Below are 15,176 nucleotides of genomic sequence, written 5' to 3' on the forward strand. Positions count from 1 at the left end.
AAATCGTTTGTCCCCATTCAAAAGAGATTGTGCGATGTCCTGCAGCGTTCGCAAAGCAAACCTTTGACAGTTTGAAAAGAGGAATTTATTCTGCTTCCTGTGCGTGCAGTAGTTACAAAGTTGAACGTCTTTACACGATCTGCTGCAGTTTTCAGTGGGTGGGCTTTGTCAAATGGCTTGGAAAAACGCACTGTGTTTCGGCTCGGGAAACATCATGAGCAGTGTCCTGCATGTTTTCTGTGTATAGCTGTCTTTTAACGCATACAGAATTCATTCGAAATCATTGATTTCTCCAATTAACAAGGGTCCCTTTTTGAACCTGCCAGAAGCATTCTTTCAATGTAACAGATTTACTCCGGGGAAGGGCAGCATGACATTGAGAGTAGCTCAAGCTTTCAGCACCTTTATCTGACTGCATGTATGCAGACACTGCTCAGAATCCCCTGTAAGATTCTCCTTCAATTCCGTTTTGCAGTGCTTTAGCTCTTTCAAAAGGCTTCGCTTTGCTAGTCACAATCCAAGGCTCATGACAGCATTTGAAAACATTCGCAACTGCGTTGGCCGGGAATCGAACCTGGGTTAACTGCTTTGAAGGCAGCTATGCGCAACACTGGCTCGCTCCAGAATAAATCTCACGTCGAGGGAATATTTTTTTCCATTTTACCGTGAGTCGGGCTCAGCTGCACAGAGGAGAGAGCAGAGCAAAGAGGTCACGGGGACAGGGGAGTCACACGCTGGCGGTTTGAATACGCGGAAGATCACTGAGGGATCCACAGTATATGGACCCTCCGTGCGCCATCAGTCCGCACTCCGTACTCTGAATCCTGCCATCCGAGTTAAGATCTCGGCGGAACCTGAGGCGCAGTTCCTTCTTAAAACGTAATCTGGTGAGCATTTCTAGAATCGTACTTGTATAGATGCAGCCTTTAATGTGTTGCTAGGTTAAAATTGATGACTTCTTGTATTTCAGTAGGCAACTGCCCTCTTGATTTCGGATTTAATTTCTTTATTACAGGGGCGCTTTTATGAAGACAGAGTCATGTTCAGGTACTTTGCTTGATGGAGGAAGCTCATTTCGGACTCTGTGATCTGCTCACCTGGAAAGGTCTGCTATACTACTACAAGAGAGAAGTAGAGTCTGGAAGAAGGGACAATTTTATGATGCTTTGGAAGATAATGTTTTTTTTTCTTATACTGAAAATGAAAGGTAGTTGTTTCTATATGGACTCAGTCTTTGGAATTTGTATATATATATTTCAGTGATCCCTCAGCCATTCCTTCTGTATTGTAATTCAATTTCTCTTTTAAAATTCCTTCCCCACTTCTAGGACCTGCAGTTGCTGAACTCCACAATGGCTTCTATTGGAAAGTCTGTGACTGAGACCAAGTAAGTGTTCACTTTTTTATGAAACCATTATTTATTTAGGAGCAATGAGCAATTCTTATATAAATGCAATAAAATCATTATGCTCAAACTATGAGAGAGAAAATTAAGGATAATTTAAGAAATCAGTCTTAGCTTGTTTCTATACACAGATGGTATTATTTATTTTCAAAGGAAACCCGCGAGGATTCCCCTGGTGTGCAAGATGTGCCTGAATACTCTTGATCAGCTTCCTGCTCACTTGAAGAGGGCGTGTATGAAGCACGCCACGGCAGAAGAGATCAGGATGGCCTCTCAACAGGCGAGGGAGGACATGATGAATCACCTGAAGAACGGGGTCATCGTGGATTACCACAGAATAGAGATCGTGTCTGGTGAGGCAAACAGGATAGTGGTTGTAAGACTGCTAGAGTCCTTGGGCCTTTTTGTACATGGGAAGCCTGAAGACACATTGGCAAGGTGAGATATTTTTAATCTGTAAGGCTTCTGTAGTTTCTTTTTGAAATCATTGTTACAACATATTATGTAAAAGCATGTTGAAAAGAATCTACCTGCATTCCAGCGGCCCTGAGCAAGAGGCCGCTGTCCAGGAGGAAGAGATGCCAGAGGCTGCTCTAGAAACTGAAACAGAAGCGGATAAGGAAGGGGAAGATGTGAGCTCTGAAGAACTCTATCAGCAGTAAGACTTTTTATTTTTCAGATGTATCTATTTTTTACTAAAATTCTAATTTGTCTTATAGGTATAAAATGTTTAAACCGGTGTTTTATATCCTTACAGGCCCTGAGTAGTTAAAAAGTATCAGCAGGCCGGAAGAGAGTGGCCCAAGCTGGACTCTATAGAAAGCACTCCCTGGATGCTCCTCTCCTGATTGGATTCAAACAGTACCTTACCAAGGATCTGGGAGTGGCAAATTATTCTCAGGAGGTATTTATTTTTTAAAGGCATTTAAAATTAAGCAATGGTATCTTCATTGTAAATGTTTTTATTTCTTAGCTTAAAATTCACCCATGTGAAATGATGTCAGCCATAAACATCATGACTCTATATTTCCTACCTGAATCTATTCTACTTAAATTATTACATTATACACAATTTGAGTTCATTTTAAAAAGTAAAAGGTAATGAAAGGAATGCATTTTCATAAGAAAGATAATACCGATATGCATGTGATAATCTTCCTTATATCATGTAGTGCATCATTTGGACACTTTGTGGGCTTCAAATACAAAGAAAATCATGTTCTATGGTACAAGATAAATACAAAACTTAAGCTTTTATTTTAATTAGATTTCTTTATAAAGCATAAGCAATCATTTATTACATCGCTTCTTGAATTAAATCTTTTGACAAGAGGTAAGACTTCTGTTACATTTAAACCCATGTTTAGCTGTGTTTTTTAGATTTAACTGAACCAATTTCTGTGTGTGATAATGTCCTTGAATTCTGACAACATCACACTAAATTACATGATATAAAACAGCTAATGTTTCTAGAGATAAAGTTTCTGAGATGCTTCTAATTACTTTTTATTACCAGGGACAGTTTAATTCACCTTGTACAGTACTGTAAGACCAAGATGCTTTTTTTAAAAGTTATTTAACATTTTATAGAACTTTGTCTACTATGGCAACATGATGTGCTTGGTGAAACTTGGAAAAATACTGCTTGGCCACTTATCTTAAGATAAAGATAGGATAAAGGTTTATCTTTTGCACCTACCTGACCCCCAGGGAAGGCCAATGCTTTCTAAGTTGATGGTTCCCTACAGTAGACTGTACTTTAATTTCAAAGGTAATGTATATTGACCCAAATCAGTTTTGGAATCCAATCTACTGACGAGATGGAGCACATCCTTTTTTCAGGATTTTAGCATCATATGTTTGGTATATTTAGTCCCTTATGCTGAAAGAAATGATCATAGAACATTTGGACACTTTGTGGGCTTGAAATACAAAGCAAATCATGTTCTATGGTACAAGATAAATACAAAACTTAAGCTTTTATTTTAATTAGATTTGTTTATAAAGCATAAGCAATCATTTATTACATTAATATATGTAAAAATAACATTTTAGCATCATACGTTTAGTATATTTAGTCCCTAATGCTGAAAGAAATGATCATAGAACATGACATCTAACCTTACCTGCGGTGTTTTTAATCCCTATTGCTCAATGCACGGTGAAAGCATTCCATACATGTGTCTGACAATGAGGAATGGGCCCCTGAGACAGTCATTTGCCTGTTTCACAAATGATCGTATTTTACTAGAGATTCTGTTTGGGATTCAGATGTGCATTCGGACAGCAATCCCTTTCAAGAAATGATATGTTCTGGATGAGGTCAAAGGTGCTGGAACACTGTATCTAGGATGTGTTTGCAGAGACTGTGTGTCTCCTGCTTCAACGCAGTGATAAACAGATGTGCTCCTTTAATTTATTGGTACATGCCCAGGGCAGTAAGCAGTCTGAGGATTTATTTCCAGATGGCATAGAGCAGTGAAGCAGTGAAGTAGTGCAAAACACTGGATCATTATATTATTAGAATCTATTCTACTTAAATTATTACATTATACTCAATTTGAGTTCATTTTAAAAAGTAAAAGGTAATGAAAGGAATGCATTTTCATAAGAAAGATAATACCGATATGCATGTGATAATCTTCCTTATATCATGTAGTGCGTCATTTGGACACTTTGTGGGCTTGAAATACAAAGAAAATCATGTTCTATGGTACAAGATAAATACAAAACTTAAGCTTTTATTTTAATTAGATTTGTTTATAAAGCATAAGCAATCATTTATTACATTAATATATGTGAAAATAACATTTTAGCATCATATGTTTAGTATATTTAGTCCCTAATGCCGAAAGAAATGATCATTTGTTTAACATGCACGGGTCGGTCTCAAAGGATGCAGTACTCCTGAAGGGTCTCAAACCCTCCACTTCGGATGCCTAGCTGTATCCCTCAGATGTGGCACCTCAGAATGACTTCTAACCTTACCTTTGGTGTATTCAGTCCCTATTGCTCAATGCACGGTGTACATACTGCATACATGTGTCTTGAGAATGAGGAATGGGCCCCTGAGATAATCATTTGCCTGTTTTACAAACAGGGACCTGGACCGTACAGGGCTCAAACCCGCGACCTTGGCGTTATTAGCACCACGCTCTAACCAACTGAGCTAACCGGCCTCAAGACAGTGCTCCTCTCTGTGCTGCAAAAAATTAAACTCAGGGAATTTCTTTTGTCCTCCTTTGAATAGAAAGCCGTGTAATTCAGTGTACGGGCTTTCTCGTGCAGTTTCATGGTTCTTGTAACCCAAATCCTACACTGGCCTGAAGTGCCCCCCCATTTCACAGCATTTTTCAGCTGATTTAAAATGTACCTAAAGGAGAAGCATTATTGAAGACCATCAATTACCAAGAGCATTTGTCAAAGGTTTTGGTGGTCATTTTAAATGACCACAGAGCACTGAGACCTCGGTTTTACATCTCATCCAAAAGACAGCGCCCTTTTACAACACAGCGTCTCCGTCACTATGCTGGGGCATTGGGACCCGCACAGACCTCAGGGTGAGCGCCCCCCTCACCCTGAAGACGGAACGGTTTAAAGACGGTTTTCAGGTGGCCGAGTGGTTAAGGCGATGGACTGCTGATCCATTGTGCTCTGCACGCATTGGTTCGAATCCCTTTCTCGTCGCTCTCCATGTCTGACACGTTTGACGTTGGCCATCCTGTCGTTTGCTCTGGTTGTAGAGCCGTACATTTTCTAGCGGTGGCTGAACATGGTATAGTAGGCTAACGTTGGTATCGAGCAGTGACAGTATTTACGTGCCGCTGCTGCCAAGTGGCTCTGGGTTGAGACCGCGTTTTCACTTACTTGCAACGCAAACGGAGAAAGCGATTTTTGACAGTCTCTCGAGAGACTGCGCTAGGTGTTTAGGGATAGACTTTGTCAGTTCCCCCTGGGATGATGGCCTCTCAAATAGTTTGTGATTCCCCTAGACGTTTATACAGTAGAAGCCTGCTTCGTGGCTTAAATCCAAGCTAAGGAAACGAGTTAGAGGTCTGATGCAGAACTGCGAATTCGATGAACGGGAACACTACAGTACATTGCACTGTATGTGTGAGGAAAGCTGCCCCCTTCTGTCCCTTGTCGACCGAACAGAGGACTGTAAAGGATACCGCCAAGAAACTTTAGGATGCTGGTTGGAATCCAGCTCCAACGAAGCCCCTTTGGGTGTTATGTCATCAAAAAGTAAGAACAGCGAATCTCCCGTTGATCAAAAGCGCAACAGAACTGTTTTCCGTGGAGCAGGTTTCAGACCCGTAGACCTGTTTTATTTGTAGGGCAGGGCGCATTCCCAAACGCGAATCTCCTGTTTTAGAAATGCTTTGGGCGGCGTGAAGTGAAAATAAGAAATGGGCTCCAGGTGCACATGGAAGCAATCAAGTGTTTCATCCGAGCTGTTTCAAAGACTGCCCAAGAGCTTTCCTTTCACAGAGGCGCAACGATTAATGATGGGGGTGCACCCTTCAATGCGCCTAACGACTCTAGGGAGTGATTGAGACGATTCGTAGCGTGTGCTCATTTCCCTCTATTCCCCGTGTTGCAGTGGTAGGATGACGTAAATTACTGCTTCGACACGTAATGGCATTATAATCAAGTGCAGGAGCTGAGGGCTTTTGTTTTGTTTCGTTTTCCATGGCGTTCGTAAGCGCGCAAATCAAAGGAAATTCCTGCGTCTAATAGGAATGTAAATGCTTTTGAAAGTGCAGTGTGGTGCAGCTTGTAAAATCCTTGTCCACATTTGTGGTTTGTTGATGTTTTTTCTGTCTGCCAAAGTTGCATTTTGACATCCGGACGGGGAGACTTTAGCATTTGAACGTGAAGCCAGCCTTAAACCCTCTGAGGCGTGTCTGTCTGCCGGCACGTATTTTGTGAAAGGTATTTATTTTTTTTAACGGAGAGCGACTTTGAAAAAGTTTCCGCAGCCACCTCGCACTCCGTGTTAGATTATAGGAGGAATGCGGCGGCGGCGAGCTCGCTGTAGTCGTGGCCGAGTGGTTAAGGCGATGGACTCGAAATCCGTTGGGGACTCCCTGCGCAGGTTCGAATCCTGCCGACTACGGCGTCTGCCGCACGTCGCCTTGTGCCTGCGCGGCAAAGGCGAAGTGTCGCTTCTCCTTTCCTGGTACTATAGAAATGCTAAATCGCTTGGCCCCGCTGCCATGGAAATCAATTCTTCAGATAACCACACATTTTGCGTTCGCACCTCTGGTGCTCTACTTATGCCTTTGAAAACCTAATGAATAAAGCTGAAAGAACCGACATGATATGTAGGTGCTCGTAAAGCACGCAGTAAAGAACTGTTAACAGCAAGGGTTTCAGTGGGTTAACTGAGGAGAAGGCGTGTTCGCTAATTGTTGACTTTTTATTTGGTGTTAGAAACACTCTTACTGTGCATGACGTGCAACAAATGTAGCCACAGAAATTGCATCACGCTTTCATGACGTTAGGATTTGTTTGTGCAACATCCGAGAAGAGTACTTGTGGCTTGAATGTGAACTGTACGTGCCCGCCCCCTTTCCTCTGTAGTGCATGAGTTCCTCCCGGCATGCCCTTCGTCATTGTTCTGTAATCTTGTATTTAAAGGGTTGTATTTCTGCTGCTGAAAATAAGCAACGGTTTTCTCACAACGCCCTTTGTTCCCGACGGAGCCCTTGTCTGTCATGAAATTCTTCAAAACCTCAAGCTAGAAGAAGAAGACGACAAATATGAAGCGTTACAGCAACGACATGCCATGAGACGATCGATAACGATTTCCATAGGATCCCCGCGGTTGCCTGGCAACCGTCAGCTTTGCGCAGTGGCAGTATCGTAGCCTGTGAGGTTTAGCCGAGGCGCGATTATTGCTAGTTGAAAACTTTTCCCAATACCCCGCTTCCACCGGTTTGCAATACAATCGGCGAAAGCAATTTTTGACAGTCTCGTCAGAGACTGAGCAAGGTGTTTAAAGACAGATTTTGTCATGGTGACATCATGGTAGAAAGAAAGAGCTTGTTACGTCTCAACAGAAACGCTCTTTAGCTCTTTCAGCGTTATGCAGAGAACAGCGTCTGTCGAGATCACTTTTGAGTCAGCGCGAAACGCCGTGTGCTGTCAGTTTGGTTTCGTATTGCTCGTAGCGGCGCCCGGCTTTTGTCTGTCAAACGTTAGGTTGCGCTTCTTCATGCTGCATCGTCGGCATGAGTGGAGCTTTTTAAACGTCTGTACTTACTGCGCCCCCTAAGAAATCGTTTGTCCCCGTTCAAAAGAGATTGTGCGATGTCCTGCAGCGTTCGCAAAGCAAACCTTTGACAATTTGAAAAGAGTGTTTCGGCTCGGGAAACATCATGACCAGTGTCCTGCATGTTTTCTGTGTATAGCTGTATTTTAAAGCATACAGAATTCATTCGAAATCATTGATTTCTCCAATTAACAAGGGTCCCTCTTTTAACCTGCGAGAAGCATTCTTTCAATGTAACAGATTTACTCCGGGGAAAGGATTCAGAGTCCGGAGTGCGGACTGATGGCGCACAGAGGGTCCATATACTGTGGATCCCTCAGTGATCTTCCGCGTATTCAAACCGCCAGCGTGTGACTCCCCTGTCCCCGTGACCTCATTGCTCTGCTCTGTCCTCTGTGCAGCCGAGCCCGACTCACGGTTTAAGTGAAAAAAAATATGCCCTCAACGTGAGATTTACTCTGGAGCGAGGATAGATGTTACCTTTTTATCATTGAACAGGATGTATGTGATGTGGCGACTAGGTTCAATTTTGTATCCTCTTTAAAAGATTAAGGACTGGGGTGAGCGTGATTTACCACCCTTTCAGCTAAGAACCCGACTTCCGCACCGTTTAAGCTGCATAGACTCGGTCGATTAACTCGTCTCCGTTAGCAGGGTTAAGGTTAAAGAAAAAAAACATTGCTGACTTCTTTTTTTTTTGCCAGCCGCTAGCGCTGATTAGCAAGGTTTGTATTTCATGTTTTGCAAGTTGCATCCATTTTAAGAAAAACAAGTCGTTCATGACAGGAAATGAATGCTTGCATTTAATTAAGTCTAGCCGTAGGCAGTTGTCCATAATGACCAGTTCTGTTCGAGAAGACAGAACAAAAAAGGCACCGCTGGGAATCGGAGCCAGGGTCGCCTGTTTACTAGACAGGCGCCTTAAGCAACTAAGCCACGGCGTCCCGGGAGGGCTGTCCTTTTGCAGCCACTTGGACACACCACTCAGACACATCTGCATTCGGTGTGTGCTCCGCCTGCTCGCTGAGCAAGTTGCCACCTTTACATACAATAGCAACATCAACACCAAGAGAAAGGGTGACAAATGGCTTTTATCTGGAACTTTTCATGTCCAAGGAGCTCAATGTGCTTTCTGTGTACAACAGGGCCACTGAACTCCACACTGGCCACTGAACCACAGCAGTGGCTTGCTGGCTTGACATCTCCCAAGGAAAATGTTGAAATCGCATGTGGAACAGGAAAATGACCCTCGAGTATGAGGGAAAAAAAAGAAAAAGATCATCTGGAGTGCGCCAACCCATGTCTGGACAGCCCAGTGTCGTCGACGAGGTGGCCGAGTGTTTAAGGCAATGGACTGCTAATCCATTGTGCTCTTCACGCATGGGTTCGAATCCCATCCTCGTCGCGCTCCATGTCTGACACGTGTGCCTGTTCGGCGTTGGCCCTTCTGTCGTTTGCTCTGGTTCTAGAGCCGTACATTTTCTAGCGGTGGCTGAACATGGTATAGTAGGCTAACGTCGGTATCGAGCAGTAACAGTAACGGTATTTACGTGCCGCTGCTGCCAAGTAGCTCTGGTTTGAGACCGCGTTTTCACTTACTTGCAACGCAAACAGAGAAAGCGATTTTTGACAGTCTCTCGAGAGACTGCGCTAGGTGTTTAGGGATAGACTTTGTCAGGTCCCCCTGGGATGGTGGCCTCTCAAATAGTTTGTGATTCCTCTAGAAGTTTATACAGTAGAAGCCTGCTTCGTGACTTAAATCCAAGCTAAGGAAACGAGTTAGAGGTCTGATGCAGAACTGCGAATTCAATGAAGGGGAACACTACAGTACATTGCACTGTATGTGTGAGGAAAGCTGCCCCCTTCAGTCCCTTGTCGACCGAACAGAGGACTGTAAAGGATACCGCCAAGAAACTTAAGGATGCTGGTTGGAATCCAGCTCCAAAGAAGCCCCTTTGGGTGTTATGTCATCAAAAAGTAAGAACAGCGAATCTCCCTTTGATCAAAAGCGCAACAGAGCTGTTTTCCGTGGAGCAGGTTTCAGAGCCGTAGACCTGTTTTATTTGTAGGGCAGGGCGCATTCCCAAACGCGAATCTCCTGTTTTAGAAATGCTTTGGGCGGCGTGAAGTGAAAATAAGAAGTGGGCTCCAGATGCACATGGAAGCAATCAAGTGTTTCATCCGAGCTGTTTCAAAGACTGCCCAAGAGCTTTCCTTTCACAGAGGCGCAACGATTAATGATGGGGGTGCACCCTTCAATGCGCCTTACGACTCTAGGGAGTGATTGAGACGATTCGTAGCGTGTGCTCATTTCTCTCTATTCCCCGTGTTGCAGTGGTAGGATGACGTAAATTACTGCTTCGACACGTAACGGCATTATAATCAAGTGCAGGAGCTGAGCCACGGCGCCCCAGGAGTGTTGTCCTTTTGCAGCCACTTAGACACACCTTTAGAAAAACATTTTGTTAACAGGCATTCTGCCTCAGCCTAAACACCTATAGCTTGCAAAGCGCATGCTATTAGACAGGCACCTCTGCAAGACCTTAAGAGTCTCTTAAACTAGTGATAGTAAGGTGTTCCCAATGGGCGATGTTCGGCTTTCAAATCATCTCTCCGTGGAAGCGCCGAGATGCAGCTGTTTAAGGCTTAGAAGCAGCTGACTGTTTCACTACCTAGCTGATCACTGTCAGTCAGGGAGCTTAGAGGTGAAAAGCCTGTCTGAGAGACAATTCGCCGTCGATCAGTTCAATATGTTCCGTACCAGCTCGGCGCACCCGAGATCATCTTGGTAGCCGTGTAGCTCAGATGAGTGAGAGCGTGTGTGTGTACCACCGTGATTGGATGCCGGCCCTTCTCAGGTCACAGTAAACCTTCTGCTCAAAAAAAGTGAGGTAAAACCTCACTCTGCACAGTAAAACCTCAAAAAAAGTGAGGTTTTATTTAATCTCTGACCAAGGGAAACGTTTCATTTTTTCAAAGAAATGTTTGTTAAATAATGAAGTCATAGTTCTATGGGATTCAATCATAGACCGTGTGACATGGAAGTCAGGAACCTAACCCACAGCACCACCAGCACAGTCACATGCTGAGTGCTGAAAAAGCACTACAGAAACATTATCGACAGACAATGTACAGTGTGTACTATTCTTGTGTTGCGGTACATGAATATAATTATATCGTTATTAATTTCTAATTTATAACTTTACTTTATAAATTTATTAACGTTATTAATTAATTTCACGACGCACAGACAGGGCGCGGGGAGCCGCCGCCTGCAAACACAGCTCCAGGCAGGACTCCACTCCGCAGGAGGCGCAGAGCAGAGGAGATGGGCAGAGACCTGAGCTGCTGTTGCTGCAGACGCTGTCTTTTCTGCACTCGGGGTAGGAGTGAATGTTGAGTTGCCCTTAGAAATGAAGCAGAGCACTTCAACGGCACGGGTGTGTGTGTGTGCGTGCACCTGGTGAGTCTGGGAGACAGATCGAACCTGGGCTAAAAGAGAGGGGGCTTAGCCCTCTTCCATTTGCTACTTCAAAGTTGTACAACCCATTTGTATCTGCTAGGCGGCGCAGTCGTCGTGCACAAAGAACGCTTTGAAAAGCGTCAAAGGCAAGTCATTCCGAGTTGGTCGTTTGTGTTTTCCGTTCAGACGCGAAATGCTGAAATGATCTCTCGGCTCCTCGGTTGTCATTTCTGCTCCGTAAAGGAATCACAGCACGCGTCGCCTTCCAGCACGCTGGGTCGGGACACGATGCCGGGGGTCGGAACGTGCGATGTCTTCCTCGTTAGTATAGTGGCAAATATCCCCGCCTGTCATGCAGGAGACCGGGGTTCGATTTCTCCGACGAGGAGTAGCTTTTCTTTTACCTCCTTAGAGAAAGAACTGCCTTTCACTTCTCTATTTTCTAACACAGCGTCGTGCACCTTTTCATTGCTCTCGCTTTCAGAGCCTCCGCACGGCACACGACTCGACATCAGGAAGCACATTGAAGTGAAAGCAGGGAGCGCTGCGACATGCACTGTGCAGATCCCGCCACACTAAGAGGTGAGTGGGTCTGTTCGATGCACAAAGAACGCTTTGATAAGCGTCAAAGGAAGTCATTCCGAGTTGGTCGTTTGTGTTTTCCGTTCAGACGCGAAATGCTGAAATGATCTCTCGGCTCCTCGGTTGTCATTTCTGCTCCGTAAAGGAATCACAGCACGAGTCGGCTTCCAGCACGGTGGGTCGGGCCACGATGCCGGGGGTCGGAGAGAGCGATGTCTTCCTCGTTAGTATAGGACCTGTCACGCGGACCTGTCACCTGTCTCCACCTGTCACGCGCGAGACCGGGGTACATCAGGACGTGCATTGAAGTGAAAGAAGGATGCGCTGCGACATGCACTGTGCAGATCCCGCCACACTAAGAGGTGAGTGGGTCTGTTCGATCACAGCGCTAGGTGAATCCCCAATCCCCTTTTGTGCGTGGCGACAAAAGAAGTCTGTTTCCACCCGGGGACTTTTCGCGTGTGAGGCGAACGTGATAACCACTACACTACGGAAACTGTGGTAAGATGTGCTCAGCGGCCCAGCGCTGAGCTTCGCCAATGCGATTCAGCTGCTTCCAGTGCCTTTATTGGAGTGCGCTGATAGACCGTGCTCTCTCTCCAGAGACCAGCACGCCTGTCATGGACGGAGCAGGAAAGGCGGCGTCACATTCTACAGCCCTCTCCACGCAATCGACGAAATCGGGCTACTGAAGTGGAGAAAATCGCCTCTCCAGAAAGTGCAAATATCATCTTGGAGAGTATAAATCCTATTGCCGAAGGTCAGCCCTGTCTACCAGAGTGACCCTCCCACCTCCTGCAGCGATGGTCAGCTCGTCTCACACGCGAGAAGTTTCGGCTGGAAACAAGCGCCCCCTCTTCTCGCACGTTTTGCACGTTGAGTAGTTTTAATGCGGCTCCTTCGTACACAGTGCTGATCTTTTGGAAAGCAGGAGGCAAAATTGACACGTTCCCATACCGGGAGTCGAACCCGGGCCGCCTGGGTGAAAACCAGGAATCCTAACCGCTAGACCATATGGGAGTGCACAACCCTGTTGTTCCGGGCATCATGCAAGCAAACTACATAAATATGAGAAAACACGCAAGAGAGTTGTCACTCAGAGTGTCGAAGGGTCGATGTATACTGGGGCTCAGTTGAAATGCAACGTCAGGACTTTCCCGAATTATGTCACACGAAGAGAGCACAGCCTTTTCCGCCCTGCCATGTGTGTATCGGTAACTCGCCGTGATCGTATAGTGGTCAGTACTTTGCGTTGTGGCCGCAACAACCCCGGTTCGAATCCGGGTCACGGCAGAATAGGGGCGTCTGCTTTTACTACTTGCACGAATGAAGGCAAAAAAAAGCCAATTGATGTGAACGAACGGCGCTTTACAGAGGAGTACTGCCTGACTGGATCGTTGATGAACGACAGGGACCACTCCGACCTCTTCTCGGGTTTCTTCAATGACTTACTAAGGATCTTCTTCACATTCGCCCATGCAGGGGAAGCCAGTTACACCAAAGCAAACGCAGGAAAGTGCAATTCAAGCAGAGACCAGGAGGGACTTGTTTACACCGAGAGTGGTCGGAGAATGGAACAATGCGTCCAGCCCTGTTGCTGGAGCCGATTCTTGATGAGATCTTGGGCTCACTAAGAAGCCCCCACTGGATGCTAATCTTTCTGTTGTTCTTGCAGGTCCTGCGCTGCTTTTGAGCCGACAGAGCTCGTCCTGATCTGTCGGCACAGCCCAATTGCAAATGATCGGCTCCGCATACAGAAGGAACGTGCGTTTGGTACAAGAGTGCATGAAGGCACCGGAAATACATTGGGAACAAATGACTGGTGGTTCAAGACCTCTGTGAAGTGCAGGAGCGTGCAAGAAGGGGCTGTTTTCACCCGGTCTCGAACCTGGGACCTTTCACATGTTAGGCAAACGTGATAACCACTACACTACGGAAACCTGTAGGGTTTGTTGCTGGTGTATCGCTTGCGTTTCGGGCTGAGAAAGGGACGCGTCATTTTAGGCAGGGGGCGCTGGAGAGAGGAACAAAGGGAGCGATGAAACAAAATGCCGAAACCCGGGATCGAGCCAGGGACCTTTAGAACATACTCTCACGAATCGTTAGAATATGTGCGTTTGATCATCAATTGCATAACAACCACATTCGTTCGACTTGAGCCCTCAAGCTCATAGTTTTCAAATCTTGAAAGCTGTCATTGAGCACATCATAGTCTGCAGTACGCCCCGTAACTTGCGTACTTCAACAGAAAGAAGAGCAGACAGCTCCATAAATATGCGAGGCGCAGAGAGTGCAAGGCGAGCCGCACACGTTTCGGTGGCTGAGAGAGGGCAGTTTTTGCTTCTGCATTTCCCAAGTAAGGACGCCTGACAACAAGCGATCGCGGTGCTCATTTACGACATAGTGGTGATGAGTTTTCAGTACGTGTTCTTTTGAACGAGCAATGAGGTTGCTGCCTTGGACAGCTGACTGCACGCTCTCATTGTGCCACGTGATGAGTATTCACCAGGCTCGTTCAGTCATTAGTCACATTCCATCGTTTGCCATAAGCAGATGCTGCAAGGTGATGTGGATATCAGTTCCCAGTCTTGTGGACGAGGACAAAAAGAGCACACAAGGGCTCAGCTGGGAATTGAACCCGGGACCTCCCACACCCTAAGCAAGAATCATACCCCTAAACCAATGAGCCACGGCAGCACTTTCTATTTTATTCTGTCAGCGAGCTTGAGGACGGGGGAGAGGCGTCATTCGCTCGTCCAGTCAGACCTTCATCAATAAGTCAAGAAAGCCGCAATTACAAGACTGCCTTGCAGACGAAGGGCAGTGAACTGCACCCGGTAAGAGGGGAACAAGCGGCACTAGGCGACACCGAGGCATGAGCTCCAGCGAGGGGGGTTAGCTTGCATGGTACAGCGCTCGCTTTGCATGCGTGAGGTAGCGGGATCATTTCCCACGTCCTCCAGGTGTGTGCTTAGAGCTTGATGTGCCGAAAGGTGTCCTTTAGCCTGTGGTCACACCTTGCATGGAGAGCGTCATGCAGCTGTCAATCATTTCGCAGCCACGCCCCCTCTTCATCTTCTCTCTGCCTTAAGCGTCTCCGCCACTCTCTCTTGACATTTCATGTCAGCATGTCAGAAGTCCGAGTGACGTTTTTAATGGCTGAGTGAGGGCACGATGCTGAAGCAGAGAGGCCACTTCAGCCAGAGAGACTTGTGCTAGGTGAGATCTGAAAAACGGACTCGCAACAGAAACAGACCAAAAAAGTATCGGTGAGATCAAAAGGCAAATGCAACATCCAGCAGAGGGCGTCTAAAGATTAGGGAACGGGCGACTGAAATCCATATGAGGCAAACTTTCCGGCTGTGCACCGCAGCTGGCCTCGTTGGCGTAGTTGGTAGCGTGTCAGTCTCATCATCTGAAGGTCCTGAGTTTGATCCTCACACGGGGCA

The 15,176-nt window shown here is 45.9% G+C and overlaps 5 non-coding genes across 5 annotated transcripts; 4 read left to right on the forward strand and 1 right to left on the reverse strand.

Moving 5' to 3' along the window:
- Nucleotides 1-6,442: 6,442 nt before the first annotated feature.
- Nucleotides 6,443-6,524, forward strand: trnas-cga (transfer RNA serine (anticodon CGA)). The gene has a single exon. It is a non-coding gene; the product is annotated as a tRNA-Ser (tRNA).
- A 727-nt stretch (nucleotides 6,525-7,251) lies between these two features.
- On the forward strand, nucleotides 7,252-7,393 carry LOC148634222 (U4 spliceosomal RNA). Its single transcript, XR_015933713.1, has one exon. It is a non-coding gene; the product is annotated as a U4 spliceosomal RNA (small nuclear RNA).
- A 5,282-nt stretch (nucleotides 7,394-12,675) lies between these two features.
- On the reverse strand, nucleotides 12,676-12,747 carry trnae-uuc (transfer RNA glutamic acid (anticodon UUC)). The gene has a single exon. It is a non-coding gene; the product is annotated as a tRNA-Glu (tRNA).
- Nucleotides 12,748-12,948: 201 nt separating this feature from the next.
- trnah-gug (transfer RNA histidin (anticodon GUG)) lies at nucleotides 12,949-13,020 on the forward strand. The gene has a single exon. It is a non-coding gene; the product is annotated as a tRNA-His (tRNA).
- Nucleotides 13,021-15,103: 2,083 nt separating this feature from the next.
- trnam-cau (transfer RNA methionine (anticodon CAU)) lies at nucleotides 15,104-15,176 on the forward strand. Its single transcript has one exon. It is a non-coding gene; the product is annotated as a tRNA-Met (tRNA).

Source organism: Lepisosteus platostomus, unplaced genomic scaffold (genome assembly GCF_059453375.1).
Source record: "Lepisosteus platostomus isolate fLepPlt1 unplaced genomic scaffold, fLepPlt1.hap1 Scaffold_40_H1, whole genome shotgun sequence".
NCBI classification, from domain to species: Eukaryota; Metazoa; Chordata; class Actinopteri; order Semionotiformes; family Lepisosteidae; genus Lepisosteus; species Lepisosteus platostomus.